Genomic DNA, 27594 nt, shown 5'->3' on the forward strand with positions numbered 1-27594 from the left:
AAAAAGTTTTTTAAAATTTAAAGTATAGCTGATTTAGAATGTTGTGCCAATTTCTGTTGTACAGCAAAGTGGCTCAGTCATACATATATATACACTCTTTTTTATTATTATTATTTTCTACCATGGTGTATCTGAGGAGTTGGATATAGTTCTCTGTGGTATACAGTAGGACCTTGTTGATTATATTTTGTATTTTCTTTATCCATTCCTCTATCTGTAGAAACATGTTTCTTCCATATCTTGGCTATTGTAAATAACACTGCAGTGAACAAAAGGACGCATATATCTACTCAAGTTAGTGTTTTTGTTTTCTTTGGATAAATACCTAGAAGTGGTATTGCTGGTAGTTCTATCTTAAACTATGTGAGGAACCTCCATGCAGTTTTCCATAGTGGTTGCATTCCCACCAAGAGTGCACAAGGGTTTCCTTTTCTCTACATCCTTCCCAACACTCGTTATCTCTTTTTCTTCTTGTCATTCTAACAGGTATGCGGTGATAGCCTATTATGGTTTTGAATTGCATTTCCCTGAATAGGGATATTGACCACCTTTTCATGTATTCGCTGGCCATGTATATGTCTTTTTTGGAAAAATGTCTATTCAGATCTTCTGTCCACTTTTTAATTGAATTTTTGTTTGTTTTTTAATTTTACTATCGACTTGTATACATCTTTATAAATATTGGATATTAATCACTTATCAGATATATGATGTGCAAATATTTTCTTCCTTTCAGGAGGATGCATTTTAATTTTGTGTATGGTTTCCTTTGCTGCGCAGAATCTTTTTAATTTAATTTAATTACAAGATGTTGAATGTAGTTCCCTGTGTTATTTCTATTTTGTAGGAAAGTTCATGTGTATCCTTTTTTAGAGTTCACATATAAGAGATATCATATGGTGTTTGTCATTCTCTGTCTGACTTGCTTCACTTAATATAATAATCTCTAGGTCCATCCATGTTGCTGCAAATAACACTTTTTTGTTCTTTTGTATGACTGAGTAATATTCTATTGTGCATATGCACCACATTTTATCTATCCATTCATCTGGTGAGGGGCATTTAGGTTGCCTCCACATCCTAGTTATTGTTAATAGTGCTGCTATGAATACTGGGGTGCATGTATCCTTTCAAGTTATAGTTTTCACCAAATATATGCCCAGGAGTAGAATCTCTGAACATATGGTAACTCTATTTTTAGTTTTTACGGGAACTTCCATACTGTTCTCCTTAGTGGCTGTACCAATTTACATTCTCACCAACGGCGTAGGAGAGTTCCCTTTTCTCCACACCCTCTCCAGCAATTATTATTTGTAGACTTTTTTTTTCCTTTTTTACCTGCACTCATGGCATGTGGAAATTCCTGGGCAAGGGATCGAATCCAAGCAGCAGCTGTGCTCTATCCCACAGCTGTGACAATGCCAGACCCTTAACCCACTGTGCTAGTCCGGAGATTAAACCTGCACCACCACAGAAACAACAGCAGATCCTTAACCCACTGCACTACAACAGGAACTCCCTTTGTAGACTCTTTGATGCAGCCATTCAAACGGTTGGAGGTGATTCCTCATAGTGATTTGATTTGCCATTCATTAATAATTAGTGATGTTGAGCATCTTTTCTTATTCCTATTGGCCATCATATGTCTTCTTTGGAGAAATGTCTATTTAGATCTTCTGTCCATTTTTTTTACTGTTTTTTAAAATTAAAGTGTAGTTAATTTATAATGTGCCAATTTCTTCTGCACAGGAAAGTGCCCTAGTCATTCATATATAAATATAAACATTTTTTTTTCTCAAATCATCCCCCATCATGTTCTATCCCAAGAGACTGGACACAGTTCCCTATGCTATACAGTAGGACCTCATTGCCCATCCACTCTAAATATAATAGTTTGCATCTATTAACCCCAAATTCCCCTTCCAATCCCATTCCCCACCCCCATGGCAATGACAAGTCTGTTTTCCATGTCTGCGAGTCTGTTTCTATTCTGTAGATAGGTTCATTTGTGCCATATTTTAGATTCCACATATAAGTGATCCCATGTGGTATTTGTCTTTCCTTTTCTGACTTACTTCACTTAATATGATAATCTCTTATTGCATCCATGTTGCTGCGATTGGCATTATTTTTTCCTTTTTTATGGCTGAGTAGCATTCCATTGTGTATATATATATATATATATATATATATCTCACATCTTCTTAATCCATTCCTCTATGGATGGACATTTAGGTTGTTTCCTTGTTTTGGCTTTTGTAAATAGTACTGCAGTGAACATAGGAATGTGTGTTTCTTTTTGAATGAATGTTTTGTCCAGATATATATGCCCAGGAGTGGGACTGCCAGATCATATGGTAGTTCTATATTTAGTTTTCTGAGGAACCTCTATACTGTATTCCATAGTACCAATTTACAGTATAGGGGAGTTCCTTCAACCAGCAGTGTAGGACAATTCTCTTTTCTCCACACTTTCTCCAGCATTTGTTGTATGTAAACTTATTAATTATGGCCATTCTGACCAGTATGAGATGGTACTTCATTGTACTTTTGATTTGCATTTCTCTAATAATTAGTAATGTTGAGCATCTTTTCATGTCTCTACTGGCCATCTGCATGTCTTCTTTGGAGAAATGCCTATTTAGGTCTTCGCCAAATTTTTTGATTGGGTTTTTTTTTTATTTTTTGTTGTTGTTGAGTTGTTTGTATATTTTGGAGATTAAGCCCTTGGTGTGGACAACATCTGAACATTAAAAATGCACCTTCCTGCTCTGCAACTGTCTGAGATTTACCTCCATGCTCAACCAGGTTCTCACAGTAAATACGGGAGAAAAATCCCCTGGTCTTCCAGCAAGGGAAGAAATAAGGAACCATTTTGAAATGTGCCAGAGCATTCTGATTTTCTTAACAAGGTCTGCCCTTATTAACTGAGGAGGAACTAGTTAACCTTAGCCTAACTTGCTGGGATATTATCAGAGCCTCAGTGACCTAGGGGAAGTGAAATTCCTAAGTTCATTCCTAGCCTTCCAAGTGGAAGAAGGGAAGCATCCACCCAGGACCCTCTATTCCCCTCTCAGACCTAAGAGCGAGGTCAAATAAATGTGAGAAACACCTGTGAAGTTGATCGTCTGGAGGAACAGGCTCACCGAAAGACCAAGACCTACTTCTAGGACTGTAGGAACCTTCCTCTGCCCTTACACCTCATCACCACTTACTGAAGACCTAGTGACAGCAGGTCCTTTGACCTGGTACATCATGTGCAGCTATCAAAAAATTAAAGGTAGGAGTTCCTGCTATGGCACAACAGAATCAGCAGCATCTCTGTAGCACCAAGGATGCAGGTTTGATCCTTGGCCTGGCACAGCAGGTTAAAAGTATCTGGTGTTGCCACAGCTGTAGCGTAGGTTACAGCTGAGGCTTGGATCTGATCCCTAGCCTGGGAATTCCATATGCTGTGGGGTGGCCAAAAAAGAAGCAAAAAATTGAAGGTATACTGAAAGGCAAAACCACACTATGAATAGGCAGCAAGTATGAGATCGATTTATTTTTCACTGCTGTGGTGAGGGCTCCATCCCTGGCCCAGGAACTTGCACATGCCACAGGAGGGGGAGAAAAAAAAAAAAAAGGCACTGCTTTGTAATATGGGCTGTCTCCTTTCCCCTTTTCTTTCCTGTCCCTGCTAAATATGGAGGCTCTGTCCTAGAAGTGAGACTTGAGACCAGAACTGAGGTTACTGCAATACTCTTAGATTTAAGGAGGTCTCCCTGCACTCACCTGCAACCGTGGGTCTGCCGAGTATCTCCTGCATTGGACTGATGTTCTCTGAGAGATATACCTGCAATGCATATAAAGACAAAGGATTTTTAGCAATATCCAAATCATATAAAATCAATAAGGAAAACTACCCATAATGTGCAAAGGTTAAAAACAGGCAATCCATAAAAGAGAAAATCTGAATGTTAAATAAGCCTGAAAAGGTGCTTCATATCACTGGCAACTGAAAGTGCTAATTAAAACATGAAAATAGAGTTTCATCTGATTCGGTATTGAAGGCATTACAATAAGCTAATATAATCATTACAAAAAAAGAATCAACTCTTGACTTCTGTTAAAGAACAACCATCACTTCATGTGTATTCTGAAAGGAGAAAGCCAGGAAAAAACTTCTGATAAGAAGAGAAAATTACATCTCTGGTGTTCTCTCTCTGGTCTCTGGATTTTTGCTTACAGTTCCCACATCCTAGAATATTCTCTTTCCATGTCTTTACCTAGCTAGTTTCTACTCATCTCTCTTACCTTAATTATCAGTTTCAAGAAAACCTCTGACTCACCATAGACTAAGATAGATGCCCCTGCTATGTCCGTCCTTGGCATTTTATACTTTCTTCACCATAGCATTTTTCAAACATTGCTGTTGATGGTCAGTTTTATATGTCACTTTGGCTTGGCTGTAGTGCTGAGTTATTCAATCAAACCGTAACCTACTATGGTTAGATTTGGTTAGTATCTACAATTAGTTGACTTCATGTAAAAGAGATTATCTTCCATAATCAAGGTAGGCCTGTTTCAAGTAGTTGCAAGGACTTTAAGAACAGAACCCAAGTTACCCTAAGGACTAAGAAATTGTACCTGTGAATTGCAGTATGACCTCCTGCTTGAGAATGTCCAGCCTTTTTTTTTTTTTTTTTTTCCATCTTTTTGCTATTTCTAGGGCCGCTCCCTGATCCTTAACCCACTGAGCAAGGCCAGGGATCGAACTGCAACCTCATGGTTCCTAGTTGGATTCGTTATCCACTGAGCCACGATGGAAACTCCCTGTCCAGCCTTTCTTAACTGCCTGCCTGCCCTAGGAATTTTGGACCTGACTAGCCAACCCTCACAAATTGTATAAGCCAATTCCCTGCAGTGTATCTCTCAACCCACCCTCTCTCTTTCCATTAATATATATTATATATATTATACATGTATATACACATGCTATATAGTATATATACACACATATATATGCATACATATATATAAAATATAAAATTCTAGTTCTGTTCTCTAGTGGAAAATTACCTGGTAGAATTACTATATCATTAAAATAGGAATGGTGCCTGTTTTAATTACTTTTGTATTTCCAGTGCCTGGAATATGCTCAAATTTTTATTGAATGTTTGAATGAATTCTCTACTAAGATTAAAGAGTATATGAGGCCCAATATAAAAATCCTCAAGACAGCTATAGGGAGTTCTCCCTAGTACACTATGGAATTGAAGAAGGGAGGGGCTAAAAGATTTCTAGATGCTTCTGGGAAGTTCTGACAAATGCCAAATAGTGACAGTTCAGTCTTTAGAGAAAATATCCTTTTGATAAGTCACTGGAGTATTTAACCAGTTTTCAAAGTTGCAGCAAATGCTGAGAGGAAGAAAGCTGATTCTAAGAGGCAGTCATTTCTGTATTAAAAAGGAAGATTCAGGAGTTCCCGTCGTGGCGCAGTGGTTAACGAATCCGACTAGGAACCATGAGGTTGCAAGTTCAGTCCCTGCCCTTGCTCAGTGGGTTAATGATCCGGCGTTGCCGTGAGCTGTGGTGTAGGTTGCAGACACGGCTCGGATCCCGCGTTGCTGTGGCTCTGGCAGCTACAGCTCCGATTCAACCCCTAGCCTGGGAACCTCCATATGCCGCGGGAGCGGCCCAAAGAAATAGCAAAAAAAAAAAGACAAAAAAAAACAAAAAAACAAAAACAAAAACAAAAAAAAAAAAAAAGGAAGATTCAGCCAAACAATACTGGTGTAGTTTAGGGGCAATAAAATTTGATATTAGGAAGAAATGTAAATATTAATATACTTATAGACCATAATTTTATACTCCAGGAGTCTTATTCTACTTCTAATTCCAATGAAACAAGAAAATAGAGTTTCATCTGATTCATCTCAAGCAATATTACAAAACCTTATATGATAACAGCAAAAGAATGAGTCAGAATGTTGGTTTCTATTAAAGAACAGATATACCTTGTAGATATATTTTTTAAGCCAGAAAAAAAAATCTGATGAAAAGAGAGAATGACATCAAAACCTTTAAAAAGTACTAAAGATTGAAGTTTTAAAAAAGAAAAACTCCTGAACTGTGCTATAAAACTGTTTTCCGGAGTTCCTGTCATGGCTCAGGGGTTAACGAATCTGACTAGCATCCATGAACCATGGATGATGCAGGTTCGATCCCTGGCCTTGCTCAGTGGCTTAAGGATCTGGCGTTGCCATGAGCTATGGTGTAGGCTGCAGACTCGGCTCGGATTCCGCATGGCTATGGCGTAGGCCAGCAGCTACAGCTCCCATTCGACCTATTGCCTGGGAACCTCCATGTGCTGCGGGTTCGTCCCTAAAAAAAATCCCTGCCCCCCAAAAAAAGATGAAGCTTGTTACATCAGCATCAACTGAATATTGATAAAGACTCTATTCCCAGGGCCACTCTATGTCAACCAAATCTGAATCTGCAGGAGTCAAGTCTGAGCACTGTATAGTTACTCAGCTCTTGAGGCGATTCTGATACACAGCCAGTTTGGGGAACTAACTCTAAGCTGTCAAAGTCTTCATAATGTATCCTTCTTTTCCTTCAACTCACTAGTCAAGATTGGCTTCTTATGAGAAGATTTTATGATTTCTTTTACCTACTGGCATAATATCTGTGCTTCCTTTTATCTTCTACTACCTTATCTTAATATGGTATTTAATCAGAATTTGTTATCTTATAGAACCAGGAAGTAGAGTTGGGTGTAGCAGGGAGAAGAAGCATCACAATATTTTAGTTCTTTCCGTACTGATTTTTTTTTTTTCCCTATGGCCATGTCCACAGCATGTGGAAGTTCCCAGGCCAGGGAATGAACTGAGCTACAGCAGTGACCCCAGCCACAGAGTGACAGTGGTGGATCTTTAACTGCTAGGCTACCAGGGAACTCATCCATATTGGATCTTTAGATTCTGTTTAGTTACATTAGTTCTAGTGTTCTCTCAGAACAATAAACATTTTCATATTAATATATTTTCCCACATTCCTGACATGGAAGATTCCAAGACACAGTGTCCAGGGAAAGTATCACAGCTCACTTAGACTAAGTATTTTCCTACTTACAAGTATTACATGTAATTTTTTTTTTTTTTTTTTTTTTTTTGGTCTTTTAGGGCCGCACCCACAGTATAAGGAGGTTCCCAGGCTACAGGTCGAATTGGAGCTGTAGTTGCTAGCCTACACCACAGCCACAGCAATGCGGAATCTGAGCTGTGTCTGTGACCCACACCACAGCTCATGGTAACGCTGGATCCTCAACCCACTGAGCAACCCTCGAACCTGCATCCTCATGGATGCTAGTCAGATTCGTTTCTGCTGAGCCACAACAGGAACTCCCAAGGTGTAATTCTTGATCCAAAGCTTTAAAGAATTTAATAAACATAAAGAACCTAGGCTTAGAGCAGAGATCCAGGTACAAATCCAAGCTGTACCACTAATGTGATTTTAGCAAAGTTGTATAACCTTTCCAATTCTAGATTTCCTCATCAGTAAAGTGAATATGCAATGTCTTATGTAGAATAATAGCAAGAAGAATAACTGATAATAACTGGATACTATGCTAAATAGAAGATAAAAGGAAAAACTAAATTAATAGTTTCTCATCCATTTTTTTCTTTCTTTCTTTTTTTTTAACAGCTGTACCTACAGCATATGGAAGTTCTCAGGCTAGGGGTAGAATCAGAGCTGCATCTGCTGACCTACACCACAGCCACAGCAATGCCAGATCCAGGCCACGTCTGCAACAACTCCAGATTCTTAAGGCACTGAGCAAGGCCAGGGATCAAACCCTCATTGAACCCAAACTCTGTCATGTTCTTAACCTGCTGAGCCACAATGGGAACTCTTGTTTTTCATCCATTAAAAAAATGTGGGTGATCATGCAACTGCAACAGCTTTTCATCATAATTGGGACTACCATGAGTATTACATGTCCAAATTTATTGTTCTAGTAAAAAAAAATTCACAATCAGATCAAAAGAAAGACAATAAAATTTGGATCTTGTCCATTCAAAAATCAACAATACCATTATATTGTGAACTATCTACCTGAAGTTAAAGAAGGTATTTTTTTTATTATAGCAGATTATATTTCCCAGCAGTGATTGCAATAATATTTCACATCCTACATGCCTTTTTTAAAGAATCTTACCATATTCCCATCAAAAGATGGAGTTTATGTCCCTCCTCTTAAACTAGAGGGACCTTTGTGACTTCCTCAATGAATATACAGTACAGCAGATGGGACACTAATGCAACTTCTGAGGCTAGGCTGTAAAAGGCAATACCGCTCCTGTCTAGCTCTAATTCTCAGTATTCTGTCCTTGGAATCCAAGCATTGTGCCTCAAGGAAGCCCAGGTCACATGGAGAGACCTATGCAGAGTAAACAGCTAATACTAACCAGCTGAGTGAGCCCTCATGGAAATGGCTCTTCTAGTCCTTGGTCAAGCCACACCCACGTGATGCTGCATGGAGCAGACTCAAGCCTTCCCTGTTCAGCCCTGAACAAGTTACAGATTTTTGAGCTAATTAAATGAGTGTTTTTGTTTTAAGCCACTAAGTTTTGGGGTAGTTTTTTATGTAGCAATAGATTACAAGAACATTGCCTAATTCAATAGAACATATTGTGTCAATACCACACCAACCCTTTCTTAAATTAACCTATGTGTTGTCAGAATTGAGTATTTGGACATCTAATTCAACTGAAGAATATTATTCAAAACAGTGTTAGGATTCCTGCTTGGACACATGTGCTTAAGTTTGGAAAAAAAATATGTTGAAAGATGTTCATTACCGTGCTATTTCTAATAGCAAGAAAAAAGAAAGGAAATGATGTAAATACTCATTTGTAGGTAAAATAAAGGTGCATCTATGTATGTAATGCTATACAGGCACTAAAATGAAGATAGAGATCTAAATGTCCTAACCTAATTTTAAGTGAAAAATGAAAAAACACAAAACTGTGTATAGGATGATCTTACATGTGAAAATATATAATAAATACTTTGTATATGTAGTTGTATAGGGAGAAGCATTTCTGGAAGGAAAAATTAACAAGAAATTGTTAACAATGACAACTTATGGGGTATAGGATTGTGAAACTAAATTGGGAAACCAGAATTTCTATTTCCTTTTCTATATTCTCTGTACTTCTAAATCTCTTAGTTTGAGTTTGAGTTTTATAATAAAAATACTTTCAGGGCATAAAAACAATTCAGTTTTGCCAACAGTATCAGAATTACTTTTCAAGTTTTCTTTAAAATGATTTCTCCCCTGAGGGGCATGAGTAGGTGTTTGAAATACATGTGTCCTCCCTCAGTGATCTCACCGGTGCATGAAAGCTGTCACTCATGGAGCCACTGACTCAGACTCCAGTGCATTTAAGGACAGGCAGACCTGGCTTTCGTCTACGATAGTAAAACTCCTTTAAAAGTAGTAAGCAACTGATCAAGTCCTGCTTTACCCTGTGAACCTGAAGAACCATAAATACAAGAAGAAAACAGCTGGAGTTCCCACTATGGCACAACAGGATCTGCAGGCATCTTAGGAGCTCTGGGACACAGGTTTGATCCCCTGCCCAGCACAGTGAGTTAAGGATCTGGCGTTACCACAGGTGCGGCTTAGGTCTCAACTATGGCTTGGATTAGATCACAAACCTGGGATTGCCATGTGCTATGGGGTGGCCAAAAAAGAAAAAGAATAAAACAGCCTCTGCCTTTAAATTTGCCACAGTAATGCTAAGTGTTCCCATAGCCAACATGAGTTCTTACCTCATTTTTCAACTTGCCTCAGAAATAAATTATATTAGCATCAAACCTGGAAGAACAACACATGTTAATAGAGGCAGCAGTGTTAGTTATGACCCCACAGTCATTTACTTTACTGACACTAAAAGATTCCCATACCAGTTCACTGGTATATTGCTAGGGCTAAGGGTAAAATTACTCTGATTATCTAAACACGTCAGCTAGGGGTCAGGTTAGGTGACCAGAATGCCGGTGGGTGGTGAGAAAGTCAGCAACAGCAGATGAAATCAGCCTCTTATTTTCTGTGACTCAGATAGAAATACCATAGGTAATTTGGAATTTAATATTATCAAACCAAGCATCTCAGCATAGATTAGATGTTTTCATGTTATTATAGTGTGATTCATGGTTGGAAAGTTTTGATTTGGAAATGTGACTAAACAATCACTTGGAAAATTTTTTCATGAAAAAAATTTTTAAAAGCTTACTAACAATAATCCCAAACAATACTAACAAAATATAAAGCAAGCAAGCCAGTCTTCACTGAAACTGAATGAATTCCCAAGATAGTGAACTTACAGTTCAAGCCAAGCTTCTTGCCTTCGTCCTCTGAACTCCCAGAGCATGCAATCATTTGGTCAAGAAGTCTGTGTTGAAGTCCTCTGTGCCACATTTTTTGCCTGACAAGAGAGGCAAAGGATGTCATTCTTTCCCCCTGAGTTTTGGTTCATGTCATCACTATAGTTCATATCCCATCATATTATGGCTTACTGTAAATATTTACTAAAGAAGGGTCCATGTCTAACTAACATTTGTTCACTGTGTCTAGCACAATAACCAATTTTAAGTTCAGCAAAAAGTTTAAAAATTAATTTTCTATCCAAAATATGGCCAAGTGGTCAGGGGAATAAGGAAAAAAGTGATATTAGATGAAAAAGAATCAGAATTACTGGACTAATAAACAAGGCACCAACATTTCCTGATTGCCCAACATGTGCCAAACATCATCCCGGAGGACTTATATGTATTCCTTCGTTTAATCTTCACTCAATCTTGTGAGGCAGGAAGGAAATTAAGACTTTCAGAAGTTAGTGACATAATCCCTTCCAACCTATCCTTCCCACTGCAGACCAGTAACATAGTCTAGGTACTCATTGGCTTAAAAAGTTTCCATGGCTCTCCATTATCCTTGGAGTAATGTCCAAGACCCTTAACCAGCATTTCGTGCCTCTCTTTTGCCTTCTCTGTCCTCTCTTGGTGTAATGCAATTCCTTCTGTACCTCTCCCTGCCCTCCCCACCCCTCTACATCCATGACGTGGAAGTTACCAGGCCAGGGATCAAATCTGAGCTGCAGCTGCAACCTATGCCACAGCTGTGGCAAGCCTGATCCTTAACCCACTGCGCCACAATGGGAACTCCATTCTTCAGTTCTTTGAACACACACCATGCCCTTTTTCTTATCCTGGACTTCCCACAGGCTGTTCTTTCTACACGGATTGCTTTTCCTTCCTCTCTTCTCAAAAAATGTTGAATGAATGAATGAAGGAATTTTAAATAAAGTAGGATCCTACACAGGGATTAAGAGTAGTAAAGGAATTAGAGAATTAATCACAAAACTATAGTATATGAGTTACTCAAGGTTTAAGCTGATCGCAAGATGCAGTATATCTAGCACACAGATCTTGGTCTTCACTAGTTCCTGCTCTCCCTTCAAGCCTTAGCATTAGTGCCAATTCCTCTAGGATACTTCTGTGACCACCATGATGGCTAAATCCCTTACTGTATGCCTACAGCTCCATCCACTTCCCTTCTACAGTGCTCAGCACATCAGACTAAGGCTACTTGAAGGCAGGGATGTGACTTCCTGTTTTCTTTTCCATTCCTAACAGATAACATTATAACACCACTGCTGGTTACTCACTATGTATTTCTATGCAACATTCCCGCCCCCGCCCCCCCCCCCCCCGAGAGTGAAGCAGGAATCCTTGGAGAAATAGGTGATTCTAGGGATGGGACAGAGAAAATACAAGATGAGTCTGGAATATCTTGTAGTGCAAGAAAGTAAGATGCTCAAGTGTGCAAAATGTGGGGTGGACTTAGTAAGTCTCATCTGTCAGACAGACTATGGGAAGGGAAAAATAGTAACTTTGTAACAGATCAAAATTGGAAGACACAACTTTAAACAAGTGATCCAGTAGTAAATAGGACTCCCTGATCAAGAACTCCCTAATATGATGCAATGAAAAAGAAACCTCTCAGTGTGGAGAAAAAAGAACCCTCCTACAATGCTTGTGGAAATGTAATTTGGTGCAGCCACTGTGGAGAACAGTAAGGAGATTCCTTTAAAAACTCAAAAAAGAGTTACCATATGATCTAACAATCCCACTCCTGGGCATATATCTGGAGAAAACTATAATTTGAAAAATATACATGCACCCTGATATTCATTGCAGCACTATTACTACAGCCAAAATATGGGAGCAACCTGAATGGCCCTCAACAAATGAATGGATAAAGAAGATGTAGTATATATATACAGTGACATATTACTCAGCCATAAAAAAGGATGAAATAATGCCATTTGAAGCACCATGGATGGACCTAAAGATTATCATATTAAGTGAAGTCGGTTAGAAAGAGAAAGACAAATATCATATGGTATCACTTATATGTGGACTCTAAAACAAATAGTACAAATGAATTTACTTACAACACAGAAATAGACTCACACACATAGAAAACCAATTTATGGTTATCAAAGGGGAAAGCAGGGAGAAGGATAAATTAGGAGTTTGGGATTAACATATACACACTACTATATATAAAATAGATAATCAGTTTCTGTGTGGCATAGCAGATTAAGGATTTGGTGTTGCCACAGCTGTGGCACAGGTTTCAACTGCAACATGGGCTCTATCCCTGGCCTAGGAACTTCCATATGCCATGAGTGTGGACACAAATAAAGAGATGATTCTTGGAGTTTCCTTATGGTGCAGCAGGTTAAGGATCTATTGTTGTCACTGCAGGGGCTTGGGTCACTGCTGTGGCATGGGTTCAATCCCTGGCTGAAGATTTTCCATATGCTGCAGGTGTGGACAAAAAAATAAAGTTAAATTAAATTAAATAGATAACCGACAAGCATTTAGTACATAGTACAGAGAACTATACTCAATACCCTGTAATAATCTATAAGGGGAAAGAATCTGAAAAGATATAAGATTATACACACACACACATATATATAAAACTGAATCACTTTGCTGTACCATTGAAGCTAACACAACATTGTAAATCAATTTATATTTCAATTTTTAAAAAAGAAAAGAAAAAAGCACCTTTCCTCTGGGATATTTCTCTCCAATATCTATAATCTTTATGTAATCATGAGAAAATCTCAGATAACCTATACTGGGAAGCAGTATAAGAAATACCTCACTAGTGTATTTTAAAGCATCAAATTCATGAAAAACCTAAGAAAGACTGAGAAGCTGAGAATTCTAAGGTGACATGATAACTAAAAGCAACATGGGACCAATGTCAGCAACCTGACAGCATAAGAGATTCCTTCTCTTTACCACCCTTTTTAATCAACGGATTAGTCATCCATATCCAAACCAAATTGCCTTGGTCAATCTTTTATGTCCTAGAACCTTACTCTAAGGGATTCAGAAGGCGTTTCGTGCATCATTGTACCTAGTAAGAGACAAACCTCCAAAAAGGTTGCCAAACGGAGCCAGTGGAACTGCCTACATCCTGCTAGTTGCTATCAGACAAAGACTGAGTGAGTGCTGACCAAGCAAGCAGCTATACATGAGAGAGAACTTATAAAACTCTAACCATCCTGAAGGGAGATTCAGGCAAACCCCTGGAGGAAAAAGAAAAAGAAAAACATGAATTTTGTTGCCATAAAGGCAATAAGAGAAACTTTCCTGTTACTGGCTTCCTTTTCATTTATTATATTGAGTTTTGGAATTCTAAATCTTTGAAAGAATTTATTTATTTTTTTTTTACTTATTTTTTTAAGAATTTAAAAAGGAAAAAAAATAAATAGAAAACTTCTGTATAAGGACCAACTAATTACAATAAAAATGAAAACAGTGGAAAAGTTTTGTCCCAAATGTTAGAAAAATGAATTACATATAGAATATAAAAACTTTGGAGTTCCTGTTGTGGATCAGCAGGTTAAGAATCCAACTAGTATCCATAAGGATGCAAGTTCAATCCCTGGCCTCACTCAGTGAGTTAAAGGATCCAGCACTGCTGCAAGATTCAGTGTAGGTCACAGATATAGCTCGGATCTGGCATTGCTATGGTTGTGGTGTAGGCCGGCTTGGGAACTTCCATATGACACTGATTTGGGCCTTAATAATAAAATAAAAAAGACCAAAAAATTAAGTTAAATAGGAGCAAGATCAAGATGGCAGAGGAGTAAGAGGTGGCACTCACCTTCTCCCACAAACACATCAAAAAAAAAAAAAATCCACATTTAGAATGATTTGCACAGAACACTTACTGAATGCTGGCAGGAGACCTTAAACCTCCAAACAGAGCAAGAAACACTCCATATAACTGGGTAGAACAAAAGGAAAAGAGAGAGAGAGAGAAAGGATTCAGAATGGGACCAGCATTCCTGAGAAGGAACTGAGGAAGAGGAAATGGAACCCACACTCTGGGAAGCCACCTAAATGACAGGGAGTTCAGCTGAGACAGAGGGACCTTAAAGCTGCACAGAAAAGCACAGCAGCTGGGCTAAGGAGGGCACAGCAGAGAGAGAGCTTCAAAGACCATCAGTGCCACCAGCTCTGGACACCACAGCCTGAGACACTGGAGCAGGGACTGGGTGTTGCAACTCAGACTTTGGAGAATTAAAAAAAAAAAAATAAGCAAAATGAAGAAGCTCAGGAACCATTCCCAGTTAAAAGAACAGGAGAATTCACCTGAAGAAGAAAACAATGAAATAAATCTTTGCAGTCTAACAGACACAGAGATAAAAAATGAAATAGTGAAAATACTGAAGGAATTAAGAGAAAATATGAAGGAATTAAGAATGGATAAGAAAAGTAATGCAGATTACTTTAGAAAAGAACTATAAAATATGAGGAGCCAAGAAAAATTAGAAAAGTCATTTGTAGAGATGCAAACTGAGTTATTAAAAGCACTGAAGAGCAGAATGAACAATGCACAAGAATGAATTAGTGACTTGGAAGATAGAATGATGGAAATAACACAATCAGAACAACAGACAGAAAACTAAATGAAAAAACATGAGAACATTGTAAGAGATCTATGGGATAATACAAAGTAGGCCAATCTACACTTAATAGGGATTCCAGAAGGAGAAGAAAAAGAAAAGGTAAGCAAAACTATATTTGAAGAAATTATGGCTGAAAAATTTCCAAATCTAAAGGAAACAGATATCAAGATACAGGAAGCACAGAGGGCACCAAGCAAGTGGAAACCAAACAGGTGCACACCAAGACTTATTATAATAAAAATGGAAAAAGTTAAAGATGAGAGGATTCTAAAGGCAGCAGAGAAAAACAAAGAGTTAATTATAAGGGAGCCCCCATAAGGCTATCAGCTGATTTCTCTACAGAAACACCACAGGCCAGAAAGAGTGGCAAGATACATTCGAAGTTCTAAAAGGGGAAAATCTGCATCCTAGAATACTCTACCCAGCAAGGATATAATTTAAAATAGGAAAAATAAAGAATTTCTCCAACAAACAAAAACTGAAATAATATACCAATACTAAACCCACTCTAAAAGAAATACTGAAAGGGCTCCTCAAATGAAAAAGAAGAAAGAAGAAATAGGATGGAGGAAATCACAATTGGAAAGTAATCACTTAAATAAGCTGGTATACGGATCTAAAAGGGGGGGGGGAACCTATTGTAAAAGTGATGATAAGCACAGGAACAGCATGAAGATGTTACAAAAGGACATCAAAATCATAAAATGTCAGGAAGGAAAGTCAGAAAATCTAGATTCTTTTTTTCTAGAATATGTTTGAGCCTATATGAGTATCAAGCAGACATGGGACATACTTGAAAAACAGAGCAACCACAAATTAAACCAAACAACACATTCACAAAAACTGAAAACAAAGGACACAAGCATAAAATAAAAGGAAATCATCCAACCAAAAAAAGGAACAAAGGAGAAACATCAAATCAACTGGAAAACAAGACTTAAAATGGCAATAAGTACATATTTATCAATAATTACCTTAAATGTCAATGGATGGAATCCTCCAATTAAAAGAGAGTGGCAGACTGGAAAAAAAAAAAAAAAAAAAAAAAAAAACAAGAGCCTGCGATATGTTGCCTACAAGAGACTCACCTTAGGGCAAAAGATACATATAAACTGAAAGTGAAGAGATGGGAAAAGATATTTCATGCCAGTGGACAAAACAGGAACACAGGAGTTGCAATACTCATATCAGACAAAACAGACTTTAAAACAAAGGCCATAAAGAAAGATAAAGAAAGACACTATTTAATGATAAAAGGATCCATTTAAGAAGAGGATATTATACTTGTTAATATATATGCCCTTAATATAGAAGCACCCAAATACATACAACAAATACTAACAGACATAAAAGGAGAAATTGCTGGGAATACAGTAATAGTAGGAGATTTTAACACTCTACTACCATCAATGGACAGATCCTCTAGACAGAAAATGAGTAAGGCAACAGAGATCCTAAATAACACAATAGAAAAGTTAGACTTAATTGACATTTTCAGGACATTACATCCAAAAAAAATCAGAATGTACATTCTTTTCAAGTGCACATGGAACATTCTCAAGGACTGACCACATATTAACTAACAGGCCTTCCTCAAAAAAGAAGAAAAATCTCAAATCAACAACTTAACCCACAACCTAAAAGAATTAGAAAAAGGAAAACAAAACCTAAAGTCAGCAGAAAGAAGGAAATCATAAAGATCAGGGAGGAAATCAATAAAATAGAGATTTAAAAACAATAGAAAAAAATCAAAACCAAGAGCTTTTTACTTTTGAAAGAGTAAACAAAATTGACAAACCTCTGGCCAGACTCACTAAGAAGAGGAGAGAAAGAATTCAAAAACAAACAAACAAACAAAACAAGAAATGAAAAAGGAGAAATCTCAACAGATACTGCAGGAATCAAATAAAAAAAAATACTATGAACAATTATACACCAACAAATTTGACTACCTAGAAGGAATGGACAACTTTCTAGAGACATACAGCCTGTCAAAACTGAATCAAGAAGAAACAGATCAGTTGAACAGACCAATCACTAGAAATGAAATTGAATATGTAATAAAAGCACTCCTTACAAACAAAAGTCCAGGACCAGATGACTTCACAAGCAAATTCTACCAAAGAAGAACTTATACCAATCCTTCTTAAATTTTTCCAAAAGGCTGAAGAAGAAGGAATATTCCCAAAGACATTCTATGATGCCACCATCACCTTAACACCAAAACCAAAGATACTACCAAAAAAAGAAAATTATAACCTAATATTTTTGATGAATATAGACACAAAAATTCTCAACAAAATTTTAGCCAACCAAATCCAACAACATTTTAAAAAGATCACACATCACGACCAAGTGGGATTCATCCCACGTTCACAAGGATGGTTCAACATATGCAAATCAATCAATGTCATACGCCACATTACCAAAACAAAAAAAAAAATCAAAAACCACATGATCTGGAGTTCCCGTCGTGGCGCAGTGGTTAACGAATCCGACTAGGAACCATGAGGTTGCGGGTTCGGTCCCTGCCCTTGCTCAGTGGGTTAACGATCCGGCGTTGCCGTGAGCTGTGGTGTAGGTTGCAGATGCGGCTCGGATCCCGCGTTGCTGTGGCTTTGGCGTAGGCCGGTGGCTACAGCTCCGATTCAACCCCTGGCCTGGGAACCTCCATATGCCGCGGGAGCGGCCCAAGAAACAGCAACAACAACAACAACAAGACAAAAGACAAAAGACAAAAAGACAAAAAAAAAAAAAAAATCACATGATCAACTCAATAGATGCAGGAAAAGCATTTGACAAAATCCAACATCCATTCATGATTAAAAAAAAAAAAAAAACTGTTACCAAAGTGGGTATAGAGGAACATACCTTAACATAATTAAAGCCATTTATGACAAACTCACAGCCAATGTTAACACTCAACAGAGAGAAGCTAAAAGACTTCCTGTTAAAATCTGGAAAAAGACAAGGATGCCTACTCCCACCAGTGTTATTCAACATAGTATTGGAAGTCCTAGCCACACCAATCAGACAAATAAAAGGTATCCAAGTTGGAAGATAAGAGGTAAAACTGTCACTATTTGAAGATGACATGATACTATATATAGAAAACCCTAAGGACTCAAAAAAAAAAGAAAAACTACTCAAATGGATCAACAAATTCAGCAAAGCAGCAGGATGCAAGATTAACATTCAGAATTTGGCTGCATTTCTGTACACTAACAATGAAATATTAGAAAAGGAATATAAAAATACAGTACCTTTTAAAATCATACCCCCAAAATTAAATAACCAGGAATAAACCTGACCAAGGAGATGAAAGATGTATATGCTGAGAACTACAAAACCTTAATCAAGGAAATTAAAGAGGATTCAAAGAAGAAAGATATTCCATGCTCTTGGATTGGAAGAATTAATATCATTAAAATGGTCATACTACCCAAAGCAATCTACAGATTCAGTGTGATCCCTATCAAATTACCCATGACACTTTTCACAGAACTAGAACAAACAATCCAAAAATTTACATGGAACCATAAAAGACCCAGAATTGACAAAGCAATCCTGAGGAACAAAAACCAAGCAGAAGGTACAACTCTCCCAGACTTGACAATGTTACAGAGCTACAGTTATAAAAACAGTGTGATACTGGTACCAAAACAGACAGAGCAATGGAACAGAATAGAGAACACAGAAATAAACCCAGACACCTGTGGTCAATTAATCTTCAACAAAGGAGGCAAGAATATAAAATGGGAAAAAGTCTCTTCAATAAGTGGTGCTGGGAAAACTGGACAATTGCATGTAAATCAATGAAACTAGAACACACCCTCAAACCATGCACAAAAATAAACTCAAAATGGCTTAAAGATTTAAACATAAGACAAAACACCATCAAAGTCCTAGAAGAAAACATAGGCAAAACATTCTCTGATATCAACCATACAAATTTTTTCTGAGGTCAGTCTCCCAAGGCAACAGAAATAAAAATAAAAATAAACTAATGGGTCCAAATCAAATTTACAAGCTTTTACAAAGCAAAGGAAACCATTAAAAAAAAGACAACATACATAATGGAAGAAAAGAGTTGCAAACAATGAAACTGAAGAGGGCTTAATCTCCAAAATATACAAATAGCTCATACACTCAACAGCAAAAAAACAATCCAATTGAAAAATGGGCAGAAGGCCTAAATAGGCATTTCTCCAAAAAAGACATACAATGTCCAACAGGCATGTTAAAAAATGCTGAACCTCACTAATTATCAGAGAATGCAAGTCAAAACTACAATGATGTACCGCCTCTCACTAGTCAGGATGGCCATCTTTAGTAAGTCTACAAATAACAAATGCTGGAGAGGTGTGGAGAAAAGGAAACCCATCTATACTGTTGGTGGGAATGCAAATGGTACACCCAATATGGAAAACAATATGGAGGTTCCTCAGAAAACTAAAGAACTACCATACTATCCCGCAATCCCACTCCTGGGCATATATTCAGACAAAACTTTCATTCGAAAAGATACATGCACCCGTATGTTCATTGCAGCACTATTCACAACAGCCAAGACATGGAAACAACCTAAATGTCCATCAACAGATGAATGGATTAAGATGTGGTACATATACACAATGGACTACTTCTCAGCCATAAAAAAGAACAAAATAATGCCATGTGCAGCAACATGGATGGAACTAGAGGCTCTATACTGAGAGAAGTAAGTCAGAAAGAGAAACACAAATACCATATGTTATCACATATCTGGAATCTAATATACAGCACAAATGAACCTATCTACAGAAAAGAAACAAACTCATGGACATAGAGTGGCCCAAGAAATAGCAACAACAACAAGAAAGACAAAAAGACAAAAAAAAAAAAAAAAAAAAAGACAAAAAAAAAAAAAAGGAAAAAAAAGAAAAGAGACACATTTCTTAGAGGATCCCAGTAAGGGAATACTATGCTTCTTTTTTTCAATTGAAGTATAGTTAATTTACAGGGTTGTGTTAATTTCTGCTTGACAGCAAAGTAATTCAGTTATACATATATTTATACTCTTTTAAAAATATTCTTTTCCATTATGGTTTATCATAGGATATTGACTATATTCCCTGTGCTATACAGTAGAACCTTGTTGTTAATTCCATGATTCTTCACCTAATTCTGCCTGCATGCCCATCCTGTCACTAAAATCTGTGGCTAGAGAAGAGATTCTCACTGGTGAGTCAGATGTTCTACCCTAAGGCCCAGGGGTAGAGTCAGCTTCAACCTAAGTGCTTGGGATCAGCAAGGTTCAAACCAATACCCAATAAAAATCAGGGTAATTACCAAAAGCAAGGGAAACGGATATCAAGGAGTCACATTCTTGTCCATTCACATAGAGACTGTTGTCTTCAAAAGGCAAGTGGGGTTTTGACCTTTAATCGATGAGTGCTCCAAGAGAAAATCCCACAGAGCAGTGATCCAGTTTTTAATCAGGAGTCCTCATCAAACAGGATAGTTAAAGAGCACAGGGGTGCAATGGGCATTTTCTCTGTACCCACCCTCTGGGTCTGGAAAGGGACTGATTAAGGCATCAGACATACCTGCGTTTGAATCCCAGCTCTGCTATTAAATTTAACCAAGTGTGTGGTTTAATCTCTATAGGTCTCTGATTCCCACATATGATCTGGGGACAATAATGCCTACTTCAGAGTGTTTTGAGAGAATTCAAATATATATATATATATATATATATATATATATATATATATATATAGAAATAAATGATAAAAACATTAAGCATTTAAATTATCTAGCAAAGAATGTAAGTAATCAATTTTCTTTCTTTGTGCTTTAATAACTTGTTCAGAGAGAACAGAATCAGGGCAAAGGAGCTATAACAGCCTGAGTCATTGATCTTTACCAAAGAGAAATCCTGCTATCTTGGTTGATGAGACACAGTTTGTACCTACATCCCCCGGTCCTTGCTGCAAATGTGACTAATTCAGAGTTTGGCTATCCTATTTCTGGACTTGGTTGCCTGCCACTTCTGCGTGGTTCTTTCATTAGTTAATTAGGATATCATAGTCTTCTTTCACATCAATTCCTTTTAGAGTCCACACTTCAGTCTCTACAGATGCCTAATCCCAAACATTGTATGCGGGATTACATGTTTTAACACAAGGTCCTGGGAGAAGCTCACTCTAGTACCCATGATCCTAAACACCTTCTTAGCTCATCTTTCCTCTCCGTGGGGAGGGTCCAATGTATTTAGTGTGAAATCCTTCCAAAAACTGAAAACACTGTGGAGGTAAGGGGAGTATTGTATGCATTGCTAGAGGGCCAAGATTTCATGGACTCCAAAAAAAATTAGGCAAGCTTCCCTGTTCCCCTCACTATATTCCCCTAAATGGACACGGCAGCCAAACCTTGTGTGACCACTTTTTTTTTTTTTTTCAGATTTCATTTTGAAACAATTTATATTTTTCAGATAGGATTCAAACATAGTATAAACTTTCCATATACCCTTCAACCAGCTTCACATGGTATTAAGAGCTTACCTAACCAAGGCCTATTTATCAAAATAAAGACATTAACATTGATAGAGTGAAGTTGAACTTTAGAATTTATTCAGATTTCACCAGTTTTCCCACTATTATCCTTCTTCTGTACCAGGATACGACATTGCATTTAGCTGTCATGTCTCCTCTGTCCCCTTTGATTCTTTAAGTTCTCAGTCACTCCTTGTTTTTCATGACCTTGACACTTCTGAGTACGCTAGTCAAGTATTGCTTATACTTCTCTCCAGTTGATATTATCTAATGTTTTCTTGTGATTAGACTAAGGTTAGGGTTCTTTGAAAGAATATTTCGAAGAAAGGTGTTTTTCCTTTTGCATCATATCAAGGCATCCATGATGTCAACATATATTACTGGAGTTGTTAAACTTGATTGCTTGGTTAAGATCATGTCAACCACGTTTCCCCTGATATTAAAAGTTACTCTTGTTCACTTTCCATATTCTGTCTGTTAGATGAGAGCCACTAAGTTGAATCCTCACTTCTAGCCTTTTGAGCACATCTGTATTAAGTTTACATGGTACTCTAGACTCAACTTAAATTTTACCTGCCCCAGCCTTAGAATCAGTTATTTCTCTAGGGATTTCTGCCATATTTTATTGGACAATGGTATTTAGAAACCAAGATCTGGGTGCTAGGTTTGCTGCATATTTTGATAAGTTTAAATGGCAAAGAACATAACATTGCATTGTGTTTGATCCCTTATCTCTTTACTCCCAATCTTTCCCCTGAACAATATCCTACCCTGAGTCTCTCCAACACACCTTCATTTATTTACCCACTTACTCTTTTATTCAACAGCGTATATTGAGCTCCTATCTTTTCTTTTTTTTTTTTTTTTCTGTCTTTTTAGGGCTACACCTGACGCATACGGAGGTTCCCAGGCTAGGGGTCGAATTGGAGCTGTAGCTGCCTGTCTGCACACAGCTACAGCAACACTGGATCCTAGCTACATCTGTAACCTACACCACAGCTCACTGCAACACCAGATTCTTAACCCACAGAGCAAGGCTGGGGATTAAACCCACATTCTCATGCATACTAGTTGGGTTTGTTAACCACTGAGCCATGACAGGAACTCATAGCTCCTACCTTTTGACTGATATCCTTTTAAAAATGACACTGGAAATACAACTGTCATTTAAATAGTTAGGTGCATGTCAAATCAAGTGATAGCAATGGTGACGTGGAAAAGATGGATAGGAATTAGTCAGCAAAAAGAGAGGGGATGAGAAGTAAGGTAAAAGAAAGGAAAATAAACACATGTGCTCTGCAGAGCATAAGCCTAATGGAACATTTAGAGAATGTTAATTCCGAATAATCGGAATAGTTGTTATTTTAATTCTAACATTCAATTAGATAATATCATTTTATACTTAAGAGTAGCCCCAATCCCTGACCAATTTTTTACCCTGGAAAGAGAAGGTAGGGAATATATATAATCTCCAATCACTCGTAATGCTATGTGCAAGAAACAAATGGCTAGACAAATAAAACACCCAACCAATAAGAAAAACAAATCAACTATGTGTCCTGGAGTAACTATGTGTAATTTAAGTCAATAAATACAGAGAACAACTACCAGTACTGTTTACAATGCTGTGTACTAAGAATATAAAACCAGATAAGAAAGATATAAAAGTGTGTGTCTTCAAAGTGTGGTGAGTATTACAGAAGGGAAATGCATGTAGGGAGTTCCATAGCTTATAGCAGGGGTTTTTACTAGCTTGGGAATAGAAAAGCTTCCTAGAGAATGTGGCACTAATGCTGACACTTAAAAGAAGAACAAGAAATGAAGTTCCCTGGTGGCTTGGTGGGTTAAGGATTTGGAATTGTTACTGCTGTGGCACAGGTTTGATCCCTGGCCTGGGAATTTCTTTATGTTATGGATGCAACAAAAACCTGTGCTCTGAAAACTATAAGTTACTGATGAAAGAAACCAAAGATGACACAAAAAGATGAAAAGATATACCATGCTCTTGGACTGGAAGAATCAATACTGTCAAAATGACTATATTATCCAAGGCAATCTACAGAGTCAATGCAATTCTTATAAAATTACCAATAGCAATTTTTCACAGAATTAGAACAAAATATTTTAAAATTTGTTTGGAAACACAAAAGACCTCGAATATCCAAAGCCATCCCGAGAAAGAAAAATGGAGATGGAGGAATCAGGCTCCCTGGCTTCAGACTATACTACAAAGATACAGTCATTAAAACAGTATGGTACTGGCACAAAAACAGAAATATAGATCAATGGAACAGGACAGAAAGCCCAGAAATACATCCAAGCACCTATGGCTAATTAATCTATGACAAAGGATAGTGCAAGAATACACAATGGAGAAAAGGCAGTCTCTTCAATAAGTGGCGCTGGGAAAGCTGGACAGCTACATGCAAAAGAATGAAGTTAGAACACTCTCTAACATCATACACAAAAATAAACTCAAAATGGATTAAAGACCTAAATATAAAACCAGATACTATAAAACTCTCAGAGGAAAACATAGGCCAAACACTGTCTCAGCAATGTCTTCTCAGATCCACCTCCTAAAGTAATGACAATAAAAACAAAAATTCACCAATGGGATGTAATTAAACTTACAAGTGTTTGCACAGCAAAGGAAACCCTAAACAAAATAAAAAGACAGCCCACAGAATGAAAAAAATATATTTGCAAATGAAACAACTGACAAAGGATTAATCTCCAAAATATAAAAAACAACTCCTGCAGCTCAATACCAAAAAACAAACCACCCAATAAAAAAACTGGCAGATCTAAATAAACATTTCTCCAAAGAAGACATACATATGGTAAAAAAAAATATGAAAAGATGCTCAAAAATCACTAATTATTAGAGAAATGCAAATCAAAACTACTATAAGGTACACCTTATACCAGCCAGAATGGCCATCATCAAAAAGTCTACAAATAATAAATGCTGGAGAGGGTATGGAAAAAAGGGAACCTTTTTACACTGTTGGCAGGAATGTGCATTGGTGCAACCACTATGAAAAACAATATAGAAGTTCCTCAAAAAACTAGAAATAGAACTACCAGCAATCCCACTCCTGGGCATCTATCCAGAGAAAACCATAATTCAAAAAGATAAATGCACCCCAGTGTTAACTGCACCACTATTAACAATAGCCAAGTAATTGAGTAATAAAAAATGCTACAAAAAAAATAGCCAAGACATGGAAGCAACCTAAATGTCCATTGACAAAGGAGTGGATAAATAAGAAGTAGAACGTATACACAATAGAATTACTCAGCAGTAAAAAAGAATGAAATAATGCCATTTGCAGCAACATGGATAGACCCAGAAACTATCATACCAAGTGAAGTTAGTCATGTAGTGAAAGACAGATATCATATATCACCTATATGTGGAATCATTTAAAAAAGGATACAAATGAACTTATTTGCAGAAGAGAAACAGACCCACAGACTTTGAAAAAAAAAAACTTACCAAAGGGGACAGGTTGGTGGGTGAGAGGGATGGAATGGGGATTTGGGATTGGCATATTCACACTGAGGTATATGGAATGACTGGCCAGCGGGGACATGCTAGACAGCACAGAGAACTTTACCCGGTATTCTGTGATAATCTATGTGAGAAAAGAATCAGGATGTATATGTGTATATGTATGACTGGTTCGTTTTGTTGTACAGCATAAATTATCAGAGCCTTGTTAATTAACTATACTTCAATAAAACTTTTAAAAATGAAAAAAAAAGTTTCTCAAAAACAAAACAAAACAATTAAAAACAAACTTACCAAAAAAAAAAAAACGGCACTAGTAAAGAGAAGAAATCAAGACCTCGGTGTTAGATGGGCTACATTTTATTGTCAACAAGAACTCATCTATTATAGTTTTGTGATTAGTTCCCTAATCCCCTTACTACTTCTAATCTTTCTCCTGACCAGGTTCCTATCCTGACTCTCCAATATACCTTATTCAGTCACTCATTCACTCATTCATTCAACAGTTAATGAAAAGCACTCTGCATCTGAGAACAGCCTGTGAAAAGGCAGGGTATGAAAAGGGCATGGTGTGTGCAAAGGAAACTGAAGGAAAAGCATTATACTAAGAGAGAAGGGAGAAGGAGAAAGAGAGGCAAGAGATGAGGCTGGAGACTTGGGGAAACACCAAGTCTCATAGTTTCTCATTATTCCAAAGCCAGTAGAGAGTTGGAAGGCTGCCAAGCCAGTGGGTGACCAGATGAGGTCACCTGGCTGTAGTGGGAAGGATGGGTGAGGAGGTTTATTATATTAACTTCTATAAGGCTTAGGATCTTCCTGCCTTATGGGACTGGGGTGAAGATTACACAAGGAAACAAATACAAATTTCCTGGAATGACATCTAGTGCATGGTAGTCAATCAGGAAATGCTGGTGCCTTGTTAAGTCCAACAATTTTGATTCTTTTCATCTAATCTCACTTTCCCTTTATTCCCCTGACCATATTTTGGAGAAAAAAAAATTACCATTTAAATTTTATAGTACAATGAAAATTAACTACTGTGCTTAACACAGTGAGCAAATGTGAGTAAGACCTTGGACCCTTCCTTAACACATATCATGATTGATAGGAACTGTACTGACGACATGAGCCAAAGCTCAGAGGGCAAGGACAGCATCCTTCACCTCTCTGTCCTTAGCATCAGGCGAAATATGTGGCACAGTGGACGTCGACACAGGCTTCTTGACCAAATGAGGCATGCTCTGTGAGTTCAGGGGACAGAGCAGGAAGACTGCATGCACCGAAAGTTTAATCTCTGAGAATATCATATGGCTTCTTTACATTTTGTTGATAAATATTTGGGATTATTATGAATGTGAGTTCTTTTTTGTTTCTCTTTTCATGACAATTTCTTCAAAATGATTGCTTAGAGTTCCCACTATGACTCGGGATAACAAACCCGCCAATACCCATGAGGATGCAGGTTCGATCCCTGGTCTCGTTCAGTGGGTTAAAGATCCAGCGTTGCCACGAGCTGTGGTATAGCCTGCAGACGTGGCTCTGATCCCAAGTTGCTGTGGCTATGGCATAGGCCAGCAGCTGCAGCTCTGATCCAACCCCTAGCCTGGAACTTCCATATGGCATAAGGGCGGCCCTAAAAAACAAAACAAAACAAAACAAAAGATTGTTTTGTCACATTTCATCTTGGCCATCCCTGTGGCATGTGGAAATTCCCAGGTCAGGTAGCAAACCCACACCAGAGCAGAGACCCAAGCCTTTGCAGTGACAACACCAGATCCCTAACCCACTCCTACCTCATCATTTGTAAGAACTATCTTCCTAGAGAGAGATTGAAAGGATTTCTTAGTAGTATTTGGGCCAATGAAAATTCCTGAGCTCCTGAGATAAAAGTAAAAGGCATAAGTCATTCCAGACTGAGCACAAGACAAATCAGGAAAAAGAGAAACCAACCCTTCTCTAACTCATGGTCTCTGCTCAGCTCCTGGGCTCCTTGGGGAGCCCATCCTTCACATTCTCATCTTAACTGGAGGTTTGCTGTGATGGCACTTATTGGTGCTGAGGAAAAGTAAGGCATTGATTGCTTAAGCCCATCTGACTACTGGATAAAGATGTGCCTAAGACAATCGGTCCAGGGCCGAGGAGTTTCCAAAGGGTCTCTAAGATCCTCTGGGTCTTTGATGCCAAAGAGGCACTTTGATCTGGTCATTTAAAAGCTGACTGACCTTGCATCATCTCCAAGAACACAGTTACATATCTGCCTAGAAATTAAGTACGGTTTCTACTCATGTCCTCAGAGCCCTATTCACCAGGAACACACTCCTCCCAAGACTGCAGGCCTTTTTCCACATCACAGACTTTGTCTTATCTTCACTATGACTGTGCCTCCTGAAAGAAACTACAAAACATCCACTCATCCTATGGTTTTAACTGATGACTTCCTTCAAACCAGAGAAAGCTCAGAAGAAGAAATCAAGAAAATAGCCTCTGG

At 37.8% G+C, this 27594-nt stretch overlaps 2 protein-coding genes across 14 annotated transcripts in view; both read right to left on the bottom strand.

Moving 5' to 3' along the window:
* The window catches only part of INSC (INSC spindle orientation adaptor protein), an 864422-nt gene that overhangs the window by 483045 nt on the left and 353783 nt on the right, over positions 1-27594 (bottom strand). The window lies entirely within an intron of this gene.
* The window catches only part of LOC396563 (calcitonin-related polypeptide beta), a 51247-nt gene that overhangs the window by 11357 nt on the left and 12296 nt on the right, over positions 1-27594 (bottom strand). For 8 of the 13 annotated variants that reach the window (XM_021080183.2, XM_085009594.1, XM_085009596.1 and 5 more), the window contains 3 exons: positions 10378-10478; positions 9823-9868; positions 3775-3835 (listed from right to left, as the gene is read on the bottom strand). The gene's annotated coding sequence lies outside the window, so the exon portion shown is untranslated. The remainder of the gene's footprint in view (positions 1-3774; positions 3836-9822; positions 9869-10377; positions 10479-27594) is intronic. The other 5 variants (XM_021080195.2, XM_085009595.1, XM_021080204.2 and 2 more) reach the window with 1 other exon arrangement.

This window comes from Sus scrofa, chromosome 2 (genome assembly GCF_054392235.1).
Source record: "Sus scrofa isolate SSC_HxYL_T2T_F1_AM1 chromosome 2, Sscrofa_HxYL_maternal_Yorkshire_Landrace_v2.0, whole genome shotgun sequence".
NCBI classification, from domain to species: Eukaryota; Metazoa; Chordata; class Mammalia; order Artiodactyla; family Suidae; genus Sus; species Sus scrofa.